The sequence below is a fragment of the Enhydra lutris genome, unplaced genomic scaffold (assembly GCF_002288905.1).
Source record: "Enhydra lutris kenyoni isolate GAN:26980312 unplaced genomic scaffold, ASM228890v2 scaffoldscaffold44, whole genome shotgun sequence".
Lineage (NCBI taxonomy): Eukaryota > Metazoa > Chordata > Mammalia > Carnivora > Mustelidae > Enhydra > Enhydra lutris.
The window spans coordinates 8,784,791-8,798,611 of record NW_019154128.1 but is presented as its reverse complement, the minus strand read 5'-3'; the positions used below and the strand labels follow the sequence as shown (position 1 = coordinate 8,798,611).

The 13,821-nt window shown below is 37.6% G+C and overlaps 1 long non-coding RNA gene across 2 annotated transcripts in view; it reads left to right on the top strand.

Moving 5' to 3' along the window:
• Positions 1-481: 481 nt before the first annotated feature.
• The window catches only part of LOC111155940, a 37,168-nt gene continuing 23,828 nt past the window's right edge, over positions 482-13,821 (top strand). For both annotated transcript variants that reach the window (XR_002641169.1, XR_002641170.1), the window contains exon 1: positions 482-588. This is a non-coding gene — a long non-coding RNA (uncharacterized LOC111155940). The remainder of the gene's footprint in view (positions 589-13,821) is intronic.

Below are 13,821 nucleotides of genomic sequence, written 5' to 3'. Positions count from 1 at the left end.
CCGAGGTCACAGAGCTACCCAGTGCTGGACCCAGATGCCTACACTGGTCTGTGTGCCCCAAAGCACGTGCTTTTCTCTGAGCATGCTGCCCTGACTATGGTCTTGTTGAAGTAAGGACTGATGAGAGAGAAGATGTTTGGGTGCAAGGCTGCAAGCCAGCTCATGAAGCGACTAAGAGAACTGTAAAACTGACATTTGAATTTTTCACTGCTCGAGTTCCTGATATGATTCATACTCATTTTGTGTGGCCAGGCTCAGACCTGAATGACTAGCTCAGCTATAAAATTTGGGTGCTTTCCTGAGTTCCTGCTGAAATAAATTAATAATAAGGTGACCTATAAATATTTAATAGTCGATTAGAGGTTTTTCCTTTTTTGGATCGGAATCAACATCCTCTGATAATTGCATTTGAATGTTGCAAATAATCTTTGACCCTCATGCTTTTCAATATAACCTGTGTAAATTACCTCTTCAGAAAAATCTATGTGGAGTAAAAGGCCTGGCAGGAAATATGAACAGCAGAACTATTCAAACCTGGAGGTCATTTCATTCCGATGATGTGAGGACATCCTGCTGGGCCGAAAAGAGGTAAGCTGTGGGTGCTGACATTCTTTTAAATGAGGGTTGAATCTGTGAAAGATTTATGTCCAGTCTGGTCCCTGTCATTTTTCTTTATGCCCAGAAAGGCAAACGCCAAATCCCACACTGCCCTTAGTCCTACACTCAGAACTTTTTGCCTTTTTGTACCTGTTGCTGAAGCCAACAACACAAGGTCCACTTTCTCAAGCAGTTGTTCTCCCTCAATGGCTGGAAGGATAATCCAAATCCAATCCACTAAAGTTCTCATGACCTCCAGCTCTCATCCCCTTCCATAATTCTTCACAACTAAATAGTATAACCTCTTCCATGTGCAAGGGACCATTCAGCTGGGGAAACATCTAGCCCTTCCTCCAAGGTCATATTCTGCCACTGAAGGTGCATAGATGTCCCAGTTGATCCCTGTCATTTTCCTTTATGCCCACAAAGCAAGCTCCAAATTCCACCCTGGCCTCAGTCATTTGTACCTGGTGCTGGAGCCAAGACCCCAAAGGCCACCATTAAGGTCCTCCCATGTAATGGTCATGCAGATGTTTGAAGGCAGTGACTTTCTACAGACTCAAAGCTACAATGTGCCAGATGTTGTCTTGTGGGCTTCTCTAAGGTCGCTGTTATGACTATTAGTCACTGAAAAAATTTCTATATACCAGCCCCTCTACTTAGAAAGTTCCTGTGTATTTCACCCTCACAACATACCCATGAAGTAGAATCTACAAAATCTTTATTCCCATTTTACAGATAAAGAGATTTAGAGATGCTCAGAGAAATGAAGCAAGTTGCCCCATGTCCCTATGCAACTGGTAGTTGAGGCTGAATGAAAACTCAGGCCAATCTGACCTGCTGCTCACCAGAGTTAGAAGAGCTCACTATGAAAGCTGGGTCTTGGGTCCCATCTACAAAAGGGAGACCAGGTGCAGAGAACTAAACACTCTTTCTGGAGCTGGCATTAGAGGAACCCTGTCTCAGCCATCCAGGGTGTCACACAGGCTGCTAACATGCAGAGTCCTCTCCATAATTTTATGTACTGCCTCAGTGTAAGGGCTTGGCCATCATCCCCCTGACATCTTTACACTCCAGGCTTTCCTAAGCAGAAGAAGGTCTTCAGGGAATCCCCCAGATATTACACCAGCTGGTCTAAATCTTCCTCATTTTACTAATGAAGAAATTGAGGAAATGAAGTCACATAGCCAAGGTTACTTTACATGATTTGTTCTTTTCCACTCCTTGGAAGTCTAACTCTTTTAAGGTGTACGTTTTTAAAACAAACAAACAAAACACCCAGGGGCGCCTGGGTGGCTCAGTGGGTTAAAGCCTCTGCCTTCAGCTCAGGTCATGATCCCAGGGTTCTGGGATCGAGCCCGGCTTTGGGCTCTCTGTGCAGCGGGGAGCCTGCTTTCCCCTCTCTCTGCCTGCTCCTCTGCCTACTTGTGATCTCTGTCTGTCAAATAAATAAATAAAATCTTAAAAAAAAAAAGAAAAAAACCACCCAGATGCTTCAATAAAAACACAATGCCACACACATCCCTTTGTTTTCCAGAATGGCTTTTCTCTAACTTGAATGTTTTAATAAAGGCAGACAGGAAACCCCAAGATCACAGAAAACCTAATTAGCAGGCATGGAGGTGACATCCTTCCCCTCCTCCATCTGGTGTTGTCATCACCTGAGTCCTAACTAGGGTGGTGGAAGATTCCAGGTTTCACCTCGAAGCTCCAATGTACAGAGGAGCAGAGATTCCAAACTGCATTGCTAAATGACCACAGTGCCCAGATCATCCCTTAATAGCACCCCTAAATTCAATGCACTCCTCTCTAGGTTCAATGGCCCCCTTGAGGCCCCCTAAGGAGCCCTCTTGCCAGCCAAAGGAATAGGATGGAGATGACCAGGGACTCTTGCGATGAGGGTATGGTTTGTAGTTGCTCACGAAGGGTTGGGAGGTTCTGTTTTATCTGAGTGCCCTACACTAGGGACTGTGTGTCTCTCAGGGCTGCTGCTTATCAGGAGGAGGACCTGGGACCGGCATGCACTTCCTTCTCTTATTTCTCCCATCCTAATTCACTGCACCCCACTCCCTATAACAAATGCATCCTCTTGCTCAGCCACCAAACCCCGGTGTAGCAGAAGCACACACAATTCTGATTCTAGCAGCTTCAATATCAACTGAGCCCTTAGGTAGGCAATGACCTACATAGTGTTTAATATGGAAATATAAGAAAGTTTATCTTAAAAAAATCCCTGACCCACTTTCAGGCCACCAACACAGGTACTCCTGGGTAAGGCAGATTCCTGTTGACTCTGAACAGCACAAAATGCTAGTATCATTAACATTTCTCCTTGGGCTGATAGTAATTCAATCAAAGCCCCTCCCAGCAAAGGCCGCTTCTGAAACACACCTTAATTCACTTGTCAGAACATGGCTGCTGCATCTAGGTCCTGAATTAACAAATTCCAAACACAGGCTCATGGCACAACAATTTTATACATCCTCTACAGGATGTGGCCTTTTGGGGCAAAAAATGGCTGAAACATTCTAGTGATGAATTTATAAAAGGAGTGCTGTCATTTTTCTTCCCTTCATTTTCCAGTCAATCTAAGAAACTCCCTTAAAATTATTATTAAAGAATTATTAAATTGTATTAAAGAGTACTAGCTATAATTTAATCTTTAGGGGAAATGTAAACAGAGTAGATTCTTTCCACATCAGTGTAGTTGCAAGAGCACATGATCTCAAGTTCAGAGACCTGGGCTTAAGTCCTGACTCTGCCATTTAGTGGCAGGGTGGCATTGGGTGGCCATTACATTTTATGTTCTACTTTCCTCCCCTGTAAGTGGGAATCACATTCATGCTTACTTCACTGACTTATTTATAAAGACCAAATAAGATCATGCACATACTTTATCAACCATAAAACTTTATCTAAGGATAAGGGATCTTCCTTTATTTTTTATTCACTAGTAGAAAGGTCAAAATCAACACTGAGAATCAAGTTTATTTTTATCCTTCTTTTCTTCCCAGTTTATCTTTTGGTCCTCAGAGATAACCAATCTCTTCCCATTTTCATCTCTGCATACAGCATAAAGTGAATCATAAATTCATTCATACTAAGGTATAAACGTCTTTTGCAAAAACATTTTTCTTAGTCACAGGAACCAAGACTTTATAGTGCTAAAATTCTCTGAGAGACTGGGGCGAGGGGGTAGGGAGGCATACTGGATTCCCCAAATTCTATCAATAGGTAACTACCTGCTTATGGATATTTTAAGGACATCCCTATGGGTCATAAGGGTATGATCTGAAAATTTTTCACAAGAACACAGAGTAACTTTCACCAACCTTTGAACCAGTTCCACCTCACAAGTGCTGAGAATATCACCTTACTGGGACTACTCGCAGCTGTGGTCTTGACTGAGGCTCCTTACCCTAACGTCAACATCCAAATTCTGAGAAAACAGTGGGAAACTTTTCTTTTTGATGTTACCACAAACAGAATTATTTTTGGAATTTTAGTTTTAGGTTGTCTATCACAAGTGTATAGAAATAACAACTAATTTTTACAGATTGATCTTTTATCCTGCAACCTTACTCATTATATTACGTCTCATGGTCTTTTAGTGGACTCCTTATACAAGATCATATCACCTACAAAGAGACATGTTTTACTTCTTTCTTTCCAATCTGACGCCTTTTATTTCTTTTTCTTGACCAACTACCTTGACTAGAACCTCTAGGACAATGTTGAATAGAAGTAGTATAAGTGGGCATCCTTTTCTTTCTTCCTGATTTTATGGGGGAAATCATTCAGTCTTTTACCATCAAGTATGAGGGGGTTTCTCATGGATGCCCTTCATCAAGTTGAAAAAATTCCCCTCTTATTCTAATTTGTCAATTGTTTGTACAATAAAAGGGTGTTGAATTTTGTCCAATTTATTCCTCACCTCCACTGATCTATCATGTGGTTTTTGTCATTTATTTTATTAATACAGTGTCTGACATGATCAAATTTCAGATGGTAAATCAACCTTGGATTCCTGTGACAAGCCATGGTATATAATTCTTTTTATATGTTGCCTGATTTGATCAGCTAGTGTTCTGTTGAAGATTTTTGCATCTGTATTCATTAGACATACTGATCTGTAATTTTCTTGTGATACTTCAGTCTGTTTAATGTTAAGATTATAAAGAACTCATAAAATGAACTGGAAAGTGTTCCTCTTCTGCTTTTTGAAAGAGTTTATTAAGAATTGGCATTAATTTGGGGTGCCTGGGTGGCTCAGTGAGTTAAGCCTCTGCCTTTGGCTCAGGTCCTGGGATCAAGCCCCACATCGGGCTTTCTGCTCAGCAGGGAGAGAGTTTACTTTACCCTCTCTCTCTGCTTGCCCCTCTGCCTACTTGCAATCTTTCTCTGTCAAATAAATAAATAAAATCTTAAAAAAAAAAAAAAAGAATTGGCATTAATTCTTCTTCAAATGTTTGGTAGAATTTACCAGGGAAGCCATCTGGGCATGAGCCATTCTCAGTGGGTAGCTTTCTCTTTACTAATTCAATCCTTCTACTTTTATAGGTCTGAATATTCAGATTTTCCTGGTTTTTTGGTTTTTTTTTTTTTTTGGTTTTTTTTCTGGTAATTGGGGAGCTCTTTTAAAAAATCAAGTCACCCCTCAGAGACCCCACAGAGTTGATTCTTAAAACTGAGTCCTCTTCCTTCTTCAAAGTAACTAGATTGTAGTCTCCTTGACCTTTTTCTAAGACTTGCCTCAGGGCCTTTGCATTTGTTGTACCCTCTGCCCAGAATACTTTCTTCCAGACATCTGCCTGGCTGTTCCCCGACTTCTTTCTGTCTCATTAGTCAGACATTCTCTAAACACTCTGTAAAACAGCATAGATTCCACCTACCCAACCGCTCCCCCTAAATTCCCCTTACACTGTTTACTTGTCTTCATAGTACTTTGGCCCTGCTGACTTTGATCCTGCTGACATATCACATGCTTATCTTCGAGTCTCTCTTAGCTACCTGCAGGGAAATGTAAGCTCCTTGAAAGTAATCCCTTTGCCTGACTGGTATACTGCTATAAAAACGGCGACTAACACATAGAAGACACCCTTTTAACATCTTCTGTATGAATAAAATAATTAATTTATAATAGAATTCATTAAAAAAAAACTTGTGTCCAACAGCAGAAAAATGATTAAGTAAATTACAGTTTCACTTCTCAATGGAATTTTAGATAATCAATAAAATTGATGGAATCACTCATAGGTATTACTCAAAGACATGAACAATTTTCAGAAAGACTCCAAATTGTTAACAGACACACAGGGGAAAAGTATCACCCACCTTGCAAGCAAGGAAAAGTAATTTAAAAGAACTACGGGATACCATTTTCCCGTTACTAAATTAACACATGTTTCTCTTTAAACGAACACCACCAGACTCTGGAAAGGCTTTCTGGTGCTGCGCTCTCTTCTAGGGAATATAAATTTAAAGAACACCTTTGGGGAAAAAAATTGCACAAAAAAATGTGTACTATTACATCAAGATGTTCATTCTTTTTCATCTGGTAATTCTGCTGGGAATATCACATAAGAACATGATAAATATTATGGAAATGTATGTATTTACCAGATAATATACATCAGCTAATATGTCAGATAATATATCAGATATATATGTATCAGATAATCTGCATGTCTCATAGTTAGGAAAATGATGATGTATCTACTCTATTGAACATTATAAAGCTGCTAAAATTAAGCTTGTTAAAGGTTTTATTGACTTGGAGAAATGTTGACAAAATCATATGGTACTAAATTTTAAAATGTCAGCCCTGGAGAAGACACTAGATTATCTAGATAAGGAGTAAAATCATCCACAAAGATCCTATAGGAGCCTGGAGAATTTCTACTTTTGCTCAAAATTATTGATGTGTTTTCTATTTGTGCCTTTTCTATTTGTGCCTATTTCTATTTGATGTTTTCTATTTGTGCCTCCAAAAGTTTAATTGTGTATTCACACAATGTTTTGGCTGAGCTCTTTTCAGTTACAAATAAAAGATAAAGATTCCACTATGCACTCCCTACTGCTATCCTTCTTCATTAGTACTACATATAATTATTTAAGTTAATCATGTCAGAGGTTTTATGTTTAATTTTTAAACTATAAAGTATTATTAGCATTTTAGTAAGTAATATTTCACATCTATAAATGAATTTTAAAATATATAAACTGATTTTTTTTATAATGCATCCATTCTTCTCATTAAAGCAAACAACCACAGAAAAGTATTACCTATAGGAAAAGCCTCACTTAGAACAAGTTCTGTCTTCTTAGGGTTGGTAATGATTCCTGTGTGTATGGATTGTTGGAATCAATGGTATTTGGAAGAGGAGAAGTGACAAAGACAGGTTTCATCATATGTTCTCATTTCCTACCACTTAAAATCCAGTAGGAATTGAAGGGACAAGAGAGTTTCCAGGTAGCCAGAAGGAATCCCAAAATCATAAATACTAAACATGAGGCTTTGTTCTCTGTTGCACACATGTGCACCTATACACAGATCCCAGCTTCAGTTCACCTAAAAAACTGAATGGTTCACTGATTTTTAAAAAATAATTTTAAAATTTTGACATAATTTTAGATTTACATTTAGAATACCACAGAGACACAAAAAGATGGAAAAACATTCCATGCTCATGGATCAGAAGAATAAACATTGTTAAAATGTCTATGCTGCCCAGAGCAATCTATACTTTCAATGCCATCCCAATCAAAGTCCTAATGATATTTTTCAAAGTGCTGGAACAAATAATCTTAAAATTTGTATGGAACCAGGAAAGACCCTGAATCACCAAGGAAATGTTGAAAAAGAAAAACAAAGCTGGGGGCATCACGTTGCCTGATTTCAAGCTATATTACAATGCTGTGATCACCAAAATAGCATGGTACTGGCACAAAAACAGACATACAGATCAATGGAACAGAATAGAGGGCCCAGATATGGACTCTCAACTCTATGGTCAACTAATCTTCGACAAAACAGGAAAAGATATCCAATGGAAAAAAGACAGTCTCTTCAATAAATGGTCCTGGGAAAATTGGACAGCTATATATGGAAGAATGAAACTCAACCATTCTCTTAGACCATACAAAAAGATAAACTCAAAATGGATGAAAGACCTCAATGTGAGACAGGAATCCATCAAAATCCTGAAGGAGAACATAAGCAGTACTCTTTTGGACATCAGCCACAGCAACTTCTTCCAAGACAAGTCTCCAAAGGCAGGAGAAACAAAAGCAAAAAATGAACTTTTGGAACTTCATCAAGAAAAAAGCTTTTGCACAGCAAAGGAAACAGTCAGCCAAACAAAGGGGCAACCCACAGAATAGGATATTTGCAAATGACACTACAGACAAAGGGCTGATATCCAAGTTCTATAAAGAACTTCTCAAACTCAACACCCAAAAAATCAAGTCAAAAAATGGGCAGAAGACATGAACAGACACTTCTCCAAAGAAGATATACAAATGGCTAACAGACATGAAAAAATGTTCAACATCATTTCCCATCAGTGAAATTCAAATCAAAACCACATTGAGATACCACCTTACACCAGTTAGAATGGCAAAAATTGACAAGGCAAGAAACAACAAATGTTGGAAAAGTTGTGGAGAAAGGGGAACCCTCTTACGCTATTGGTGGGAATGCAAGTTGGTGCAGCTACTTTGGAAAACAGTGCAGAGGTTCCTCAAAAAATTAAAAATCAAACTACCCTATGACCCAGCAATTGCACTACTGGGTATTTACCCCAAAGATACAGATGTAGTAAAAAGAAGGGCCATATGCACCCCAATGTTCATAGCAGCAATGGCCACAATGGCCAATCTGTGGAAAGAGCCAAGATGCCCTTCAACAGATGAATGGAGAAAGAATGGTCCATATACACAGTGGAATATTACTCAGCCATCAGAAAGGATGAATACCCAACTTTTGCATCAACATGGATGGGACTGGAGGAGATTATGTTAAGTTAAATAAGTCAGGCAGAGAAAGTCAATTATCATATTCACTTATTTGTGGAAGATAAGGAATAGCATGGAGGAGATTAGGAGAAGGAAGGGGAAAATGAAGGGAGAGAAATCAGAGTAGGAGATGAACCATGAAAGACTGTGGACTCCAGGAAACAAACTGAGGGTTTTAGAAGGGAAGGGGTTGGGAGGATGGGTGAGCCTTATGATGGGTATCAAGAAGGGCACAGATTGCATGGAGCACTGGGAGTTATATGCAAACAATAAATCATGAAACACTACATCAAAAACTAATGATGTACTGTATAGTAACTAACATAACATAAATAAGTAACTAGAATAACACAGAGAGATGCCTTTGTGGAGTTTCCTCCAGTGATAACACTCTGCAATACTACAGTACAATGCCACAATCAGGATATTGATGATGATACACTCTGATCTTATTCAGATTGCTGTTTTACATGTACTCGTGTGTGTGTGTGTGTGTGTGTGTGTGTGTGTGTGTGTGTGTGTTTCTACCCAATTTTATCAAATGTGTAGGTTCATATTTCCACCACCATACTCAAGACACAGAATAGCTCCCTCACCACAAGGATCCCATTATTGACCTTTTATAGACACATCCACTTCCTTCGCCTGATCCAACTGTCCTTAACCTCTAACAACCACTAGTCTGTTTTCCATTTCTAATTTTTTTCACTTCAACAAGATTATCTAAATGGAATTATATAATGTGTAACATTTTGAGATTTACTTTTCTCACTCAGATCCAAGGGATTCACCTAAATTGTTGCATATATCAATATTTGGTTCCTATTTATTGCTGAGTAATATTTTATGGCATGGATGTGCCATAGTTTGTTTAACCACTCATCCACTAAAGGACATTGTGTTATTTCCAGTTCTTGGCTATTATAAGGAAAGCTACTACAAACATCCAGGAGAAGGATCCTCTATGAGCACAAATTTTCATTTTGTTGGGATAAATGTCTGAATGCAGTTGCTAGGTCATATGGTAACTACATGTTCAGTTTTATAAGAAACTACCAAATTATCTTCTAGAATAGCTGCACCATTTTATATTCCCACCAGCAATGTATGAGTGACCCAGTCTATCCACATCATTACCAGTATTTGGTGGTGTCACTATTTTTTATTTTAGCCATTTGGATAGGTTTGTAGTGGTTTTAACTTGTGTCTTCCTGGAAGTCAATGATGTTGAACATCCTTGCATAGGTTTATTTGTGTGCATATGTATATTTATTTATCAGTATACCTTTTGGTGAAATGTCTTTCAGGTCTTTTACTCATTTTATGATTGAATTTATTTATTTATTACTATTCAGGGCCTTTTAACTAGATTTTATTTTTTTAGAGCAGTTTTAGATTCATAGAAAATTTGAGCAGAAAGTACAGAGTTCCCATATACTTCTGTCCCTACACACTCACAGTCTCTCCCATTATCAAAACCCTCCACTGGAGTGATACATTTGTTATAATCCATGAACCTACCTGACACTTCATCATCCAAAGTCCATGGCTTACATTAGGGTTCACTTTTGGTGCTGTACACTCAATGGATTTGAATAAATGCATACTGACCTGTGTCTACCACTATAATATCACACAGAAAAGTTTCACTCTCCTAAAAATCTTCTGAGCTCTATTAATCCCTCATCTCCCTTAACTTCTGGCAACTACTGATCTTTCTACTATCTCCATAGTTATACTTTTTTTAGAATGTCATATAGTTTTTCTAAATTGGCTTCTTTCACTTAGTAATATGCATCTAGAGTTTCCTCCATGTCTTCATAATTTGATAGCTCATTTCTTTTTAGTGCTGAATACTATTCCATTGTCAGGTTGTGCTGCAGTTTATTTATCTATTCACCTACTAAGGAACAATTTGGTTGCTTCCAAGTTTTGGCAATTGTGAATAAAGCTGCTCTAAACATCCGTGTGCAAGTTTTTGCATGGACATAAGTTTACAATTCATTTGGGTAAATACCAAGGAGCAAGATTGCTGGAACATATGGTAAGAGTATGTTTAGTTTTCTAAGAAGTTGCCAAACTGTCTTCCAAGGTGGCTATACCATTTTTGCATTCCCACCAACAATGAATGATCGTTCTGTCATTCTACCTCCTCACTAGCATTTTGTTGTCAATGATTTAGATATCGACCATTCTATAGGTGTGTGATAATATCTCATTGTTGTTTTAATTTGCAATTCCCTGATGACTTATGATGTAGAGCATCTTTTCATATGCTTACTTGCCATCTGTATATTTTCTCTGGTGAGGTGTCTGTTCAGGTCTTTGCCCATTTTTTAAAATTCAGGTTGCTTCTTGTCTTATTGCTAGGTTTAAATAGTTCTTTGTATATTTTGGATAATGGTCATTTATCAAATGTGACTTTTGCAAATATTTTATCCCACTCTGTGACTTGTCTTCTCAGTCTCTTGATACAACTGAATTTTGAAATACTACTGCTTCATTGGATAGGGGTTTGGAAATATTTTCTCCAAGTCTATAGTTTGTTTTATCATCCTCTTCACATGGTCTTTCATTGAACAAAAGTTACATCTTCTCTTTAATGTCAGAGGTAACCAAAGAAGAGCATGGAAAAAAGAAAGGTAAACTGAAAGGTAGAAAGAGATAAACTGATTAGAGACTTAGAACTGAAAGAACAACAGGCTATATGGTTTTTTTTTTCCCCCACAACCTACCACCCACCAGGGGAAAGTGACTCAGGTCCCTGTTTCAGGTCCCAACTCTACAACAGAAAATGGCCCACGTAGCTCACTCTTCCCTTGGATGGAAGAAGAGACCCACCCAAGTGGGCTGAACGGGATGGGTCAGGAGCCTTGCTGACAAAAAGTGGGGAAAAGAAGTGTTTTTTTCCCCCCCTATAGGCTTGAAAGTCACCAGGAGCTTAACAATACTGGCAAGGGAGATCTTGCTATAGGAAGTCTGAGTCAGGAAGTCTGTCTCCAAGGTCTGAGACTTCTTTCTCCCACCCGGAAACACCAGATGGCAGGGCGGCATCAGCAAGGGGGATCCTGCCCAGGAAGCACTCTTTATTTCCAGGGTTTGAAGGGCCTGTCTCTTAGCTAGAGGTACAAGCCTAGTGAAAATTTCCCCATGACAGCACCAGGAGGGTCCACTGGGAGCTCCACCAGCACCAGAGAAACCAAGCAGATCAAAATAACACCACGAAGCCTGAAGAAATTAAATTATCTTTGTAACCATAGACCACAATAAGTAGTCTGGATGCTAAACCTAAAATGATAGTCTGCTAATAATACCTAAAAAGTCCAGGATACAATAAAAAAAAATTACCAGGCATACCATAAGCCAAGAAAATCACAACTTGAATGAAAAGAGGCAATCAACTGATGTCAATACTAAGATATATCATACGCTGGAATTTTTAGACAAGGATTTTAAAGCAGTCATTATAAAAATGCTTCAATAATCAATTACAAATTCTGTTGACACAAATGAAAAAATAAAAATATCTCAGTAAAGAAACAGAACTTATGAAAAAGAGCCAATGGGAAGTTACAGCACTTCCAATATTTAATTATATATTCATTTAATATTAATAATATTATTAATATTAATATATTAATAACAATGGTTTATTAATTTAATATTAATAAATACATCCAATACTTAATCTAAATATATATAAATAAATATAAATCTAAAATTTTAAAAAAGTATTAGGCTTAATAGTGGAGATGCAAGAGGATATAATTCATAAACTTGAGGAAATATTAATAGATTTTACCCAATCTGAACAAAAGAGAGAAAATAAGTAGAAAAAGAAAGAACAAATGAACAAAGCTTCAAAGAACTGTACGACAATAACAAAAGATTCAAAAATTTATAACATCAGAGTTCCAGAGAAGAGGAGAAAGACCATGGCTGAAAGATAATTCAAAGAAATAATGGACGAAAACTTCCCAAATTTGGCAAAGGACATCAACCTACAAATTCAAGACGCTAAGTGAATTTCCAAACAGAAGAAATAAAAAAAAAATCCACGCTAAGACATATTATAATTAAACTTTTGAAAAATAGCGATAAAAAAAAGAAAACACTTGAAAGCAGCCAGAGAAATGACATATTACCTACAGAGGAACCCCCATTTGTATGACAAATTGTGAATTTGTCTTCATCTGAAACCATAATGTCAGAAGGAAGTGGCATATTTTTCAAGGCTGAAAAAAATTAAATTACCAACCACAAATTCTATATCTGGCAAAATATCCTTCAGGAATACAGAGGAAATAAACAAAATGTCAGACACTAGAACACAAAAAAGTATTTGCAGTTAGCATACCTACCCTTAAAGAATGGTTTAAGCAGGGCACCTGGGTGGCTCAGTCTGCCAAGTGTTCAACTCTTAATTTTGGCTCAGGTCATGATCTCAGGGTAGTGAGATCAAGTCCTATATCGTGCTCCATGTGGAACCTGCTTGGGATTTTCTCTCTTCTTCTTCCCTCTCCCCAGCTTGCATGTATTCTCTCTATCTCACTCTAAAATAAATACATCTTTTAAAATAAATCTTGTAAAAAATAGCTGAAGCAATTTCTTCAAACAGAAAGGTAATAATAAAAGAAAGAATCTTGGAATATCAGGGAGGAAGAAAAAGCAATGGAAAGAGAACATATAAGGGTACATAAAATAGGCATCCTTCTCCATATGAGTTTCATAAATCATATTTGATTACAGAAAGGAAAATGACACCATTTGATACTTAAGTCAGTGGTGGGGGCATTAAGGGACCTCTATGGAAGTAGTGTTTCTACATCGCACTTTAAGTGGCAAAATGTTGATAATAGTACACTGTGAAAAGTCACATATGCATATATAGCGCTCTCTGCAAAATTAAAAATTTAAAATCACTTCAAATGCAATGATATAGGTACACTGAAAGCAAAACTATGGAAATATATATAGAATATAAACAGTATTATGGAGACAGATGTAGCTATATTAATATCTTATTTTTAAAAAATATTTCAGAGCAAAGAAAATCACCAGAAGCAAAGAGGGACATTACACTACAATAAAAAGATCAATCTGCTGAGAAAAAAAAATGGTCCTAAAGAGTGTACACACACCAAATAACAGAGACTAAAAATCCATGAAGCAAAACTAACAGAGCTGAAAGGAAAAATAAACAAAGCC